Source organism: Aegilops tauschii, chromosome 6 (genome assembly GCF_002575655.3).
Source record: "Aegilops tauschii subsp. strangulata cultivar AL8/78 chromosome 6, Aet v6.0, whole genome shotgun sequence".
NCBI classification, from domain to species: Eukaryota; Viridiplantae; Streptophyta; class Magnoliopsida; order Poales; family Poaceae; genus Aegilops; species Aegilops tauschii.
In genome coordinates this window covers 239,899,954-239,915,036 of record NC_053040.3, presented here as the reverse complement: position 1 = coordinate 239,915,036, position 15,083 = coordinate 239,899,954, and the positions used below count along the sequence as shown (strand labels likewise).

Below are 15,083 nucleotides of genomic sequence, written 5' to 3'. Positions count from 1 at the left end.
GTGTTAGTGATGAGGACATCAATACCATTGTTACACCCACAGCCCCTGCTGCTATACATACTGGACCAATTACTAGAGCTCGCGCACGCCAATTAAATTACCAGGTACTTTCGTTTCTTGGTAATGATTCTAATGTTCATGAGAATATGATGCTGCCTAAATTGGATACATTTGTTTTGCTTACAAATGAAGGGCCTAGCTTTGAGAAGGATGAACATTGGAGCAAGAACAAGCATGGAGATGATGGCATGCGCATGGGGAACAAGAACGGAGTTACAAGTGATGATTTCAAGACGTTGAAGCCACCATAATGCGTGCATGAAGCCTTGGACGAAATATACAAGATGCTACTTCATTACTTTCGTCCAGAGGCTATTCTAGGTGCTGCGTCACCTTATTATTGGGCCAGGCCCATGTAATTTCGAAATACATCAGTATAGGCTGTTTTTAGAGTCCGTATGTGTGGGGAAACAAGAGATAGGGTTGGTTTCGGACCCCTTCCTCAAGGGCCACGAAATTCCCCCCTCTTCCTCCATATATACAGCCCTTAGGGCGTCGTTTAGACTTTGGGTTTGGTTTAGATTAAAAGTTCGCCATAGCTGCAACTTCGCGTACTTCGTTTGTGTTCAGCGACCAGACAAAGGCGTCACAGAACTCCACCTTGATCAATAAAGCTTTCATCTTATATTCGCAATATCCAGATTGCAATCTCAGTTTCTTGCTTGTTCTTCGTTTGCTCGCAGGAAACAGACCCTCGTGGTCAGGTTGATCGTGCTCCGGCGTGGTCGATAACCTCTCGGAGTTGGTTTAGCGATTGCTAAGGCGCGACGTCCTCGCACGTTCGTAGTCGGATCGTCAAAGTCGACTTCCACCAAAGCGATATCCATCATCTCATCGAAAGACGGGACACCTTTGCCTCTATCAAGTGGTATCAGATTTCCAGGTTGCTCGGTGAGATTTTACAGTTTTTCGTAGTTTAGATCGAGTCTGTTCTTCATACCTACAGTCCACGAAAAAGCCACAAAAAAAATTAGGGTTAGTTCATCATATCCGAACCAATCCGAGCCTTTGCATAATCTTTTTAGGGTTTTTGCTTTGTTGAATTTGCGGTTGCATCGTCGTGTCAAGTTGCTGGTCTTAGAGTCTAGTCTTTTAGAGTTTCGAGTTCTGGTCATAAGTTGTCATGCCGGCGCCGCACCATCATCATCGCCTTGTCATCTACCACCATTGCTTATCCGCCACCGCTTTGAATCCGTATCCATATACCACCACCAATCCGTATCCATATACCACCACCGATCCGTATCCATATACCACTACCGCTACCATATACCACCACCGCTGCCACGGTTGGTTTTAGAGATCCATATATTTTCCGTTTCGTGTTTCCTTGCCTGAGTAGGTCTCGGAAGAAAAAAAAATAGTGATTTGAGACCCCCGGGCAGTTTTTAGGCCAAAATTTCGGCAACCAAAAATATTTTTCCCTATCCTATTTTTAGGCCCCGGGTAGTGTTTTGAGACACTCGCCATCATAGTGATTTTTTGTCGCACTTTTTCGTCGTCGCTGCCCTGATTTCTGAAAAAAAAATAGTCAAAAAATTTTGTGCCCATCCTGTCAGTTTGACCTGGGAAGAGTTTTGAGACACTCGCCATTATAGTGATTTTTCACAAAAAAAAAAGAGGAGCGCAAAAAAAAAAGAGCGCCAAAAAAAAAGAGCGAAAAAAAAATTCCAGAGTGTGCTTTTCCCTTGTTTACGTGCAGCTGATTTTGTTAGTGTTCTAGGCTCGCGTCTCTAGCACGGTCTAGCCTAGGACCAGCACAGTACCGTCGTTGAGCGTTTATTCAACTTTGCATCTCTGAATTGATTATTGCTTACCATTTTGCTACCATATTATAAGCCTTCCCAGCTCCACATAAGTCTACATCGTGCGTTTGACTCTCCCTGGTAATCGCTATATCCAAGCTTTGAGAGTTTTTGACTACAACGGTTGCCGATCACCACCTGCTGCTGGGTAAGAACTGGTAAGAATTTGAGATTCGCTTGAAGGTTTTGTGACACACCACCATCACCACCACTTCTAGTAGTCTGCAGGATCATATTCTTTTGTGTTTCTATTGCTGCTAACCATGGCAGGTTCACAAGCCGATGAGACTGATTGGGAGAACATGACGAACAAGGAGTTGCATGATAAATTTCAGCAAATGATGAGTGGCCAGGTGGGAGATGTGCTAAACAGATTTGAAGAGGCTATGGAGAAGATAGATGCCGTGGAGAAGTCGTTTGGGACAAAGCTGGATAACAAGTTTACTGAATTACTCAAGCGTCTTCCCCAACCACCACTGGCTGCACATGTCGCACCTCTACAACAACAACAACCACATCTCCAACGCCGCCTTCCAAATCAAGTGGGACGGGCACAGCGCGTTCCAATTGAGATTGGTCAAAATTCGGGTGCTGCTGCACCTACTGTTGATGCTTCTTTGGCTCCTGCTCCTGCGGCGGCTGAGGAGGATGACGATTATGCGGGCGATTATGAGGATGAGGTTGATCAAAATCAGAACTACGTGCAGCCACCAGCACCACCACCAGCAGGTCGACCTCAGGTATATATTCGCAACGGTAGGCCGGCACCACCACCTCAGGTACGAGATCATGACCATCTCCCTAAACTGAAATTGAATATTCCACCATTTGAGGGTAGATATGTTCCTGATATATATCTTACTTGGGAGTTAGAAACTGAACAACGATTTACATGTTTACAATATCCTGAGGACAGACGTGTTCCTGCTGCTATTTGTGCTTTCACTAGCTTTGCATGTGTTTGGTGGTCTGAACATTGTAGATTATATCCTGTTCCAGCTACTTGGGCTGCTTTGAAAACTGCCATGCGTACTCGTTGGGTTCCACCATATTATCAACGTGAATTACTTCAAAAATTACAGCGTTTAAGACAAGGGAAAAATTCTGTAGAAGAATATTATCAAGAATTACAAACTGGCATGATTAGATGTGGTATTGTTGAGGAGAATGAAGCTATGCTTGCACATTTTATGGGTGGATTAAATAAAGAGATTCAGACCATTCTAGAGTATAAGGATTATAATAATATCACTCGTTTATTCCATCTTGCTTGTAAAGCTGAACGTGAAGTGCAGGATCGACAGCCATTGGCGCGAACTAACTTTTCTGCAGGTCGACCTTCATCATGGACACCGCGTGCATCTTCTACTTCCACTTCACCATCACCTCCATCAGGTGCCACCTCCAGCCGTGATACAAGAAAGCAGGCACAACCACCACTCTCTGCCAAGAGCACACTTGCCGGGCCTGCGCAGAGCTCTTCTTCTTCCATGGCATCCACAGGGCACACAAGTGATATTATTTGTCGTCGTTGTAAGGGAAGAGGACATTTTGCGAGAGAATGCAAATCTCAGCGTGTCATGATTGCTACTGAGGATGGTGGGTATGAGTCCACTAGTGACTATGATGAGGAGACTTTGGCTCTTATTACACGTGAAGAACATGGTCGAGATGATTCTGAAAATGAGACGCAATACATGGCTCCTGAAGACGCTGACAGGTATGAATGTTTAGTTGCTCTACGTGTTTTGTGTGTGCAGGTCACACAAGCAGAGCAAAATCAGAGGCATAATTTGTTCCATACAAAGGGAGTTGTGAAGGAACGTTCTGTTCGCGTCATCATAGATGGAGGGAGCTGTAACAACTTGGCTAGCATGGAGATGGTGGAGAAGCTATCTCTCACCACAAGACCACATCCACATCCTTACTACATCCAATGGTTCAACAACAGCGGCAAGGTTAAGGTAACACGTACTGTTCGTGTGCATTTTAGTATCTCTACATATGCTGATTATGTTGATTGTGATGTGGTACCCATGCAAGCATGTTCCTTATTACTAGGTAGACCATGGCAATTTGATAAAAATTCTGTACACCATGGTAGAAACAATCAGTATACTCTTGTTCATAAGGATAAAAATATTACTTTGCTTCCTATGACTCCTGATTCCATTTTGAAAGATGACATTAATAGAGCTAATAAAGCAAAACAGGAGAAAAATAAGAGTGAAAATCAGATTGTGGCAAAGGAATTTGAGCAACAAATGAAACCTAATAATAAACCATCTAGTGTTGTTTCTGAAATTAAATTGAAAAGTGCATGTTTACTTGCCACAAAATCTGATATTGATGAACTAGATTTCAGCAAATCTGTTTGCTATGCTTTTGTGTGCAAAGAGGCATTATTTTCATTCGAGGACGTGCCTTCCTCTTTGCCCCCTGCTGTCACTAACATTTTGCAGGAGTTCGCTGACGTCTTCCCACAAGACGTGCCACCGGGATTACCACCTATTCGAGGGATTGAGCATCAAATTGACTTAATTCCCGGTGCATTGCTACCCAACCGTGCACCATACCGTACCAATCCAGAGGAGACGAAGGAGATTATGCGTCAAGTACAGGAGCTGCTCGACAAAGGTTATATACGCGAATCTCTTAGTCCTTGTGTTGTTCCTATTATACTCGTGCCTAAAAAGGATGGTACGTCGCGTATGTGTGTTGATTGTAGAGGCATTAATAATATTACTATTCGTTATCGTCATCCTATTCCTAGGCTAGATGATATGCTTGATGAATTGAGTGGCTCTACAATATTCTCCAAAGTTGATTTGCGTAGTGGATACCATCAAATTTGTATGAAATTGGGAGATGAATGGAAAACTGCATTTAAAACTAAGTTTGGTTTATATGAGTGGTTAGTCATGCCTTTTGGGTTAACTAATGCACCTAGTACTTTCATGAGACTAATGAACGAAGTTTTACGTGCTTTCATTGGACGATTTGTGGTAGTCTATTTTGATGATATACTGATTTATAGCAAATCTTTGGAAGAACATTTGGAACATTTACGTGCTGTTTTTATTGCTCTACGTGATGCACATTTGTTTGGTAACCTTGGGAAGTGCACCTTTTGCACCGACCGAGTATCTTTTCTTGGCTATGTTGTTACTCCACAGGGAATTGAAGTTGATAAAGCCAAGATTGAAGCTATTGAGAGTTGGCCGCAGCCCAAAACGGTCACACAAGTGCGGAGTTTCTTGGACTCGCTGGTTTCTATAGGCGTTTTGTGAGAGATTTTAGCACCATTGCTGCACCTCTCAACGAGCTTACAAAGAAGGATGTGCCTTTTGTTTGGGGTACCGCACAGGAAGAAGCCTTCACGGTATTGAAAGATAAGTTGACACATGCTCCTTTACTCCAACTTCCTGATTTTAATAAGACTTTTGAGCTTGAATGTGATGCTAGTGGCATTGGATTAGGAGGTGTGTTATTACAAGATGGCAAACCTGTTGCATACTTTTCTGAAAAATTGAGTGGGCCTAGTCTGAATTATTCTACTTATGATAAAGAACTATATGCTCTTGTTCGGACTTTAGAAACATGGCAACATTATTTATGGCCCAAAGAATTTGTTATACATTCTGATCATGAATCTTTGAAACATATTAAAAGTCAAGCTAAACTGAATCGTAGACATGCTAAATGGGTTGAATTCATTGAAACTTTCCCTTATGTCATTAAACACAAGAAGGGTAAAGAAAATGTCACAACTTGACTTCAAAATATTTGGTTTGGAGACCATCAAAGATCAATATGTGCATGATGCTGCTTTTAAAGATGTATTGCAGAATTGTAAAGAAGGAAGAACCTGGAACAAGTTTGTCGTTAATGATGGATTTGTGTTCCGTGCTAACAAGCTATGCATTCCAGCTAGCTCTCTTCGTCTTTTGTTGTTGCAGGAGGCGCATGGAGGAGGATTAATGGGACACTTTGGCGTGAAGAAGACAGAGGACGTACTTGCTACACATTTCTTTTGGCCAAAGATGAGACGGGATGTTGAGCGTTTTGTTGCTCGCTGCACTACATGTCAAAAAGCTAAGTCACGACTCAATCCTCATGGTTTATATATGCCTTTGCCTGTACCTAGTGTTCCTTGGGAGGATATATCTATGGACTTTGTTTTAGGTTTACCTCGAACAAAGAAGGGGAGGGATATCATATTTGTTGTCGTGGATAGATTCTCGAAAATGGCACACTTTATACCATGTCATAAAAGCGATGATGCTGTTAATGTTGCTGATTTGTTCTTTCGTGAAATTATTCGCTTGCATGGTGTGCCAAATACTATTGTTTCCGATCGTGATACTAAATTTCTTAGCCACTTTTGGAGATGTTTATGGGCTAAGTTGGGGACTAAACTGCTTATTAGTACTACTTGTCACCCCCAAACTGATGGACAAACTGAAGTAGTCAATAGAACATTGTCTACTATGCTTAGGGCTGTTTTGAAGAATAATAAGAAAATGTGGGAAGAATGCTTGCCTCATATTGAGTTTGCTTATAATCGTTCATTGCATTCTACTACTAAGATGTGCCCTTTTGAAATTGTGTATGGTTTCCTACCTCGTGCACCTATTGATTTGTTGCCTCTTCCATCTTCGGAGAAGGTTAATTTTGATGCTAAACAACGTGCTGAATTGATCTTAAAAATGCATGAGTTAACTAAGGAAAACATTGAGCGTATGAATGCTAAATATAAACTTGCTGGAGATAAGGGTAGAAAACATGTTGTGTTTGCACCTGGAGATCTTGTTTGGTTACATTTGCGTAAGGATAGATTTCCTGATTTGCGCAAATCAAAGCTAATGCCACGTGCTGATGGTCCTTTTAAGGTGTTAGAGAAAATAAATGATAATGCATATAAACTTGAGCTGCCTGCAGATTTTGGGGTTAGTCCCACTTTTAACATTGCAGATTTGAAGCCTTATTTGGGTGAGGAAGATGAGCTTCCGTCGAGGACGACTTCATTTCAAGAAGGGGAGGATGATGAGGACATCAATACCATTGTTACACCCACAGCCCCTGCTGCTATACATACTGGACCAATAACTAGAGCTCGCGCACGCCAATTAAATTACCAGGTACTTTCGTTTCTTGGTAATGATTCTAATGTTCATGAGAATATGATGCTGCCTAAATTGGATACATTTGTTTTGCTTACAAATGAAGGGCCTAGCTTTGAGAAGGATGAACATTGGAGCAAGAACAAGCATGGTGATGATGGCATGCGCATGGGGAACAAGAACGGAGTTACAAGTGATGATTTCAAGACGTTGAAGCCACCATAATGCGTGCATGAAGCCTTGGACGAAATATACAAGATGCTACTTCATTACTTTCGTCCAGAGGCTATTCTAGGTGTTGCGTCACCTTATTATTGGGCCAGGCCCATGTAATTTCGAAATACATCAGTATAGGCTGTTTTTAGAGTCCGTATGTGTGGGGAAACAAGAGATAGGGTTGGTTTCGGACCCCTTCCTCAAGGGCCACGAAATTCCCCCCTCTTCCTCCATATATACAGCCCTTAGGGCGTCGTTTAGACTTTGGGTTTTGTTTAGATTAAAAGTTCGCCATAGCTGCAACTTCGCGTACTTCGTTTGTGTTCAGCGACCAGACAAAGGCGTCACAGAACTCCACCTTGATCAATAAAGCTTTCATCTTATATTCGCAATATCCAGATTGCAATCTCAGTTTCTTGCTTGTTCTTCGTTTGCTCGCAGGAAACAGACCCTCGTGGTCAGGTTGATCGTGCTCCGGCGTGGTCGATAACCTCTCGGAGTTGGTTTAGCGATTGCTAAGGCGCAACGTCCTCGCACGTTTGTAGTCGGATCGTCAAAGTCGACTTCCACCAAAGCGATATCCATCATCTCATCGAAAGATGGGACACCTTTGCCTCTATCAGTTAGCAAGTGGAGTCTGGAGGGAGAACAACACAAAGTAGGAAATTGATTCCCTCGCCCTTGCTTGCTTCAACGACCCCGCCCGTCTTGGTGGGGTCGATTCCCCCATCGCCCGACTCATCTCCGACGAGTATGGCGTTAGTGGGTACGCCCCGCCGTTCGTATGCTTGGCGGGTCCCAGAACACCCGTGACGTGTATGAGCTTGACTAGGGCGAGGGGCTCGTGCTCGTGCTCGAGCTCGACAAGACGCACTTCGATCTCGTCACCAACTACGAGCTGGACTGTGAGACTCCAGAGCAGGCGGGGGCGACGAAGACGAAAGTGGGGGCAGTTCGAGCTTGTCGCTGCCGGAGACCCTGGAGAGGTGCGCGAAGAGACCTGGTTAGATTTGTTGGCCAACACTGGTAGATGCTCCATGTCTCCTCCTCTGGTTCCTTGTGCATTATTGGGTTGTCTCAATTTTCAATTTGGAACACTTAGCTATGAATATTTTTTTGATTAATATTGATGTCGTTGTTACATATTGGTACTGGGAAGATTTTATGTATTATTGCTGAGCTCTCATGAGCAGGCCTAATTTTACAGATGTTTAGTGCACCGGTTCCTGTTCATTTACAACACAGCCCTGTGATCTAATTGATGTTTCTCTGAATTTATGACAGGTAAACTGCACTAATAACAAATCAGATGTCATCTCTCATGTTGCTAATTCAACCCTGGACGATGTTGCGCGGCCCGCGGCCATGGACGATGTGCTGTTGGACAACGACGCGAGGCCGAGGCAGCCAATGTGAATGACCACTGGGTATGTAATGCCCCCCCCCAAAATATGTATTAACTTTTTTGAGTCCTCTGTAGTGTTGTTCTATTTGTTATGCGTTTTTTCTTAAAAATGTACATCTCCCTTTCATTCATTCATAATTCATACAATAAAAGCATGTTTTACTGCCTGGTTTGTCTGGGGCTTAAAACCGATAGCTTTATGCAGGAGGGCAGGAGGCTGTATGTTGGTTTTGGAAATACCTGTTTGTCCATAAAAAACTACAGAATGCATGTGCGCTTAGAATTCTGATATAGTCACATTTGGCAATATCCAAGATTATTGTTATCTAATAGATTTTTCATGTTTCTTTCTTTTTGCAGAAATCATTTACCTTTCAATCTTGGAAGGCCCTAAGCTGAAGGAGAGCATCAGTTGTCATGAGAGATAAGCAATATCTATTAGACACGCATACTATCAGGCTAACGCAAACCACTCGGGAAAGTATACTTACCGTAACTTTCTATGTGTTGACTTGAGTTTTCCTGTTAGTAAAAGAAACATGCCATTTTTTGCGGTTCATGGATTCATGCTCAATGTTGAATTATTATCTGATCTGCAAAAGCATGCCTTACTGCTGCTCATGGTCACATGATTTATAATTTATAACTACAATTATTTAAATCAGTATCTTGCATGAAGTCTTGACATCTAGCTTGATCAAAGATTCCACTATGTGCTTATTTCTCCATCATATTGCACAATGAATAATATCAGTAGATAAATATCTCCTTTTTATGCAATGAATTTCATGAAATAAAACAGCGTCGATCACTGTCTCCGACGTAATCTTAAGTGCACAGGCATGGCTTACTGTCACTGCTTTCTTGTAGTATTAGTGTCGTCTTTGGCTGTTTCCTTTCTTGAATTTTCCAATGACAGCGTACATGCCTAAACATATTCAAAGTTGTTGATTATTTTGTTGCAAATATAGTATTTAGTAATTTGACGTGAACCCTTGAAGGTCCAATTAAGGCTATTTGACTAGGAAGCTAGGTGATATGTGCTCAAAAGAACCTACCCCTGTTATGCACCAGTTTTTTGCCTTAGCGTTGTTTCTGCTGTTATGCTATATATCTTGTATTAATTGAATTTTGAAGATAACGATTAAGGAATTCATCTACAATAGGAACTTACTTCCCAACAAGGAAAGTCCAGTGATTGGGCAACAACATGTGGAAGGATAATTACTGGATACTTTTTTTTAGCGAACAACTGCGGAGCGATTTGCTGTCTCAAAACATGTAAGTTGTGATGCCCTCTCTGGAATCGAATGACTAATTCGTAAAACAGGATATGGTTCTACAATTTTATCAAAATTAATTTGGCACTACAAAAACATTTGTCATTTCATCTAGGAATATTTTTAAATAGTTAATAAATCATACAGACTTGATATTTTCTTGGTCTCATGCAACTATGTGTTGTTTCTTATTTTACTCAACAATCATTTGTGGCAATTATGAGTTGTTTTTCGCCATTCGTACACTATCCCTTAATTTTACTACGAATATATGAAAGTACACACCAAGGGGTTTGCGAAAATTAAAAAAACTAGGACACAAGCACGAGTCACCTTATGAGGTGATGATGTAGGAGACACAATGAGGTGAAAGAGATGTGATGGACATAGAAGAGTAAACCCATGAGGACAAAGAGATGTGAAGCACATAGAAGGAGGAAGCAAGGACCTCGATCCACATTATTGAAGACATAGATAAGAACAAGAGTATCACACTTCACACATCAACCAATCAATGATACATGTTGGTATTGGGGCATATCGCCCTCCCTTGCATTATACCTGTTAATATTAAGATGAAACACTTAGTTGGACGCATTTCTCTTATATTGTTCTATGGCAACACCCGAGCATTCTGCTAGAGAAGATGCTCGGGTGTAGAAAAAATCATATATTATATTATTATCATTAGTATCAACATATTTGTAAATGTTTTCATACTCAATCTATGAGGTTAGATTCAACACGAGATCTAAAGTTTTGCGTGAAGCCAAATATGCAGTGTCAGCAATACTGTTTGATAGCTTGGGGTATGATAATGCGGCAAACGGCCAACGGCTGGCTAGCTGTGTGGGAGACACAAGTAGAAAAAGGGGTTTTTGTTCGGGCTTGGCCAGCCCATTAGTCCCGGTTCTGCCACAAACCGGGACCAATGGAGGCATTTGTCCCGGTTCGTGAGCCCAGGGGGCCGGCCGGGGCCTCGTGGGCATTGGTCCCGGTTCGTCTGGGCCCATTTGTCCCGGTTCTTGGCACGAACCGCGACCAACGGGCCTCCTCCTGGCCCACAACCATTGATCTCGGTTCGTGGCAGGAACCGGGACAGAAGGATGCCCTTTAGTCCCGGTTCCAGCCACGAACCGAGACCAATGAGTTGCCTATATATGCCCCATCGCCGGCGAGCAGAGCACTCCACAGTGCTCTGTTTTTTGCTGGCCGGCGAGGGGGAGGGCATTGGGTGCTCTAGCTCACCTCCTAGCACTAAGATGGGGAGGCGGTTGCCGCCCATGTCCCTTGTTGTTGGCCTGCCACGACGACGTCGATCGCTGGCTCAATTAGACCACAAATTAGTGGATTTTGTGATAAGAGTGAGGGTTGAGAATGACCGGAATAAGGGTTGGAGTTGGTTTGTTTAGTTATGGTGTGATGGAGAGAGAGGGTGCCATGACGAAGATGCGCGTCATCTGATTTTAAAGGAGTGGGCTTCAGCAAGAAATGCCGTGCTATGGCGGAAAACCGAGTAGAAAGGAGACGGTTCAGCAGGGAAAGGGAAGGGTGCGTTGCGGGGTGGTCTTTTGTGTGTGTTGGGATATACCGGGAAACCACATTTCACCCCCACATGAGCTAGATTTGAGAAAGCCTTGACTATCTAGACGGTTGAATTTTAGGGAGCCCACTGGGCGCCCATTTGATGTTTGAACCTGCCCAAACATACGAAGGAGAAATGAGTTTCGACCATGAAGACGACCTTAATCATTTGTTTAAGTCATTTATATGTATTGTAGCTCGTGCTACGGACATTCTACTATGCTATTTAATCATGGGTGGTATATATCAAGTTATAAGTTCTTGGATGGTGAGCGATTTGGCATGTTAAGAAGATAGGGAGATTGCCGAGAAGGAAAAATGTGAAAGAGTATGATGAAAATAGGAAGACACAATGCTGAATGTGTATATCTCAATTAAAAAAATAATTTGATCTATGTGTCCATATTTTTATATTCCATGGTAAAGTATAGGTATCGGTTTTTGCCCGTAGCAACGCACGGGCATTCTACTAGTAGTAGTTAAGGGCGAGGTGACGATGTGCGTTGGAAGTGATTCCAAGGTTGATAAGATCACCATCGGACACTCCCTTTACCTTCGGGATTAGTGTTGAACCTAAAATAAATTTTATTTGGTGTTTGCGTTGAGCATGAATATGATTGGATCATGTCTATTGCAATACAGTTATTCATTTAAGTCAAAGAATAATTGTTATTCTATTTTCATGAATAAAGCCTTCTATTTCACGCACTCGATATAAATGGTTTATTGAATCTCGATCGTAGTGATACACATATTCATAATATTGATGCCAAAAGATGCAAAGTTGATAATGATAGTGCAAACTATTTGTGGCACTGTCGTTTAGGTCATATTGTGGTAAAGCGCATGAAGAAACTCCACGCGGATGGACTTTTGGAATCACTTGATTATGAATCATTTGATGACTGCGAACCATGCCTCATGGGCAAGATGACTAAGACTCTGTTCTCCGGAACAATGGAGCGAGCCACTGACTTATTGGAAATAATACATATCGATGTATGCGGTCCAATGAGTGTTGAGGCTCCCGGCAGGTATCGTTATTTTCCGACCTTTACAGATGATTTGAGCAGATATGGGTATATGTACTTAATGAAACACAAGTCTGAAACATTTGAAAAGTTCAAAGAATTTCAGAGTGAAGTGGAGAATCATCATAACAAGAAAATAAAGTTTCTACGATCTGATCGCGGAGGCGAATATTTCAGTTACGAGTTTGGCCTTCATTTAAAACAATGTGGAATAGTTTCACAACTCACGCCACCTGGAACACCACAGCGTAATGGTGTGTCCGAACGTCATAAACGTACTTTATTAGATATGGTGCGATCTATGATGTCTCTTATCGATTTACCACTATCATTTTGGGGCTATGCATTAGAGACAGCTGCATTCACTTTAAAAGGGCACCGTCTAAATCCGTTGAGATGACACCATATGAACTGTGGTTTGGCAAGAAACCTAAGCTGTCTTAAAGTTTGGAGTTGCGATGCTTATGTGAAATAGCTTCAGCCTGATAAGCTCGAACCCAAATTGGAGAAGTGCATCTTCATAGGATACCCAAAAGAAACTGTTGGGTACACCTTCTATCACAAATCCAAAAGGCAAGATCTTATGTTGCTAAGAATGGATCCTTTCTAGAGAAGGAGTTTCTCTCGAAAGAAGTGAGTGGGAGGAAAGTAGAACTTGATGAGGTAATTGTACCTTCTCTCGAATTGGAAAGTAGTTCATCACAGTAAACTGTTCCCGTGATGCCTACACCAACTAGAGAGGAAGCTAATAATAATGATCATATAACTTCAGTTCAAGTTACTACCGGACCTCGTAGGTCAACCAGAGCACGTTCCGCACCAGAGTGGTACGGTAATCCTGTTCTGGAAGTCATGTTACTAGACCATGACGAACCTACAAACTATGAGGAAGCGATGATGAGCCCAGATTCCGCAAAATGGCTTGAGGCCATGAAATCTGAGATAGGATCCATGTATGAGAACATAGTATGGACTTTGGTTGACTTGCCTGATGATCAGCAAGTCCTTGAGAATAAATGGATCTTCAAGAGGAAGATGGACGATGCTGGTAGTGTTACTATCTACAAAGCTCGACTTGTCGCAAAAGGTTTTCGACAAGTTCAAGGTGTTGACTACGCTGAGATTTTCTTACTCGTAGCGATGCTTAAAGTCTGTCGGAATCATGTTAGCAATTGCCAAATTTTATGAAATCTGGAAAATGGATATCAAAACTGCATTCCTTAATGGATTTCTTAAAGAAGAGTTGTATATGATGCAACCAAAAGGTTTTGTCGATCCTACAGGTGCTAACAAAGTGTGCAAACTCCAGCGATCCATCTATGGACTGGTGCAAGCATCTCGGAGTTGGAATATATGCTTTGATAAGGTGATCAAAGCATATGGTTTTATACAGACTTATGGTGAAGCATGCCTTTACAAGAAAGTGAGTGGGAGCTCTGTAGCATTTCTGATATTATATGTGGATAACATATTATTGATTGGAAATGATATAGAATTTTTGGATAGCATAAAAGGATATTTGAATAAAGAATTTTTCAATGAAAGACCTCGGTGAAGCTACTTATATATTGGGCTTCAAGATTTATAGGGATAGATCAAGACGCTTAATAGGACTTTCACAAAGCACATACCTTGACAAGATTTTGAAGAAGTTCAAAATGGATCAGTCGAAGAAGGAGTTCTTGCCTATATTGTAAGGTGTGAAGTTAAGTAAAACTCAAAGCCCCACCACGGCATAAGATAGAGAGAGAATGAAAGTCATTCCCTATGCCTCAGCCATAGGTTCTATAAAGTATGCCATGTTGTGTACCGGACCTATTGTGTACCTTGCCATGAGTTTGGCAAGGGGGTACAATAGTAATCCAGGAGTAGATCACTGACAACGGTCAAAATTAGCCTTAGAGGACTAAGGAAATATTTCTCAGTTATGGAGATGATAAAGAGTTCGTCGTAAAGAGTTATGTCGATGCAAGCTTTGACACTGATCCGGATGACTCTAAGTCTCAATCTGGAAACATATTGAAAGTGGGAGCTAATGAGGACATCAATACCATTGTTACACCCACAGCCCCTGCTGCTATACATACTGGACCAATTACTAGAGCTCGCGCACGCCAATGAAATTACCAGGTACTTTCGTTTCTTGGTAATGATTCTAATGTTCATGAGAATATGATGCTGCCTAAATTGGATACATTTGTTTTGCTTACAAATGAAGGGCCTAGCTTTGAGAAGGATGAACATTGGAGCAAGAACAAGCATGGAGATGATGCCATGCGCATGGGGAACAAGAACGGAGTTACAAGTGATGATTTCAGGACGTTGAAGCCACGATGATGCGTGCATGAAGCCTTGGACGAAATATACAAGATGCTACTGCATAACTTTCGTCCAGAGGCTATTCTAGGTGCTGCGTCACCTTATTATTGGGCCAGGCCCATGTAATTTCGAAATACTTGAGTATAGGCTGTTTTTAGAGTCCGTATGTGTGGGGAAACAAGAGATAGGGTTGGTTTCGGACCCCTTCCCCAAGGGCCACGAAATTCCCCCCTCTTCCTCCATATATACAGCCCTTAGGG

At 42.2% G+C, this 15,083-nt stretch overlaps 1 long non-coding RNA gene across 1 annotated transcript; it reads left to right on the top strand.

Moving 5' to 3' along the window:
* The first annotated feature begins 7,832 nt into the window (after window positions 1-7,832).
* Window positions 7,833-9,099, top strand: LOC120970249 (uncharacterized). The gene is made up of 3 exons (XR_012187671.1): window positions 7,833-8,230; window positions 8,489-8,631; window positions 8,970-9,099. It is a non-coding gene; the product is annotated as an uncharacterized lncRNA (long non-coding RNA).
* The last annotated feature ends 5,984 nt before the right edge of the window (window positions 9,100-15,083 follow it).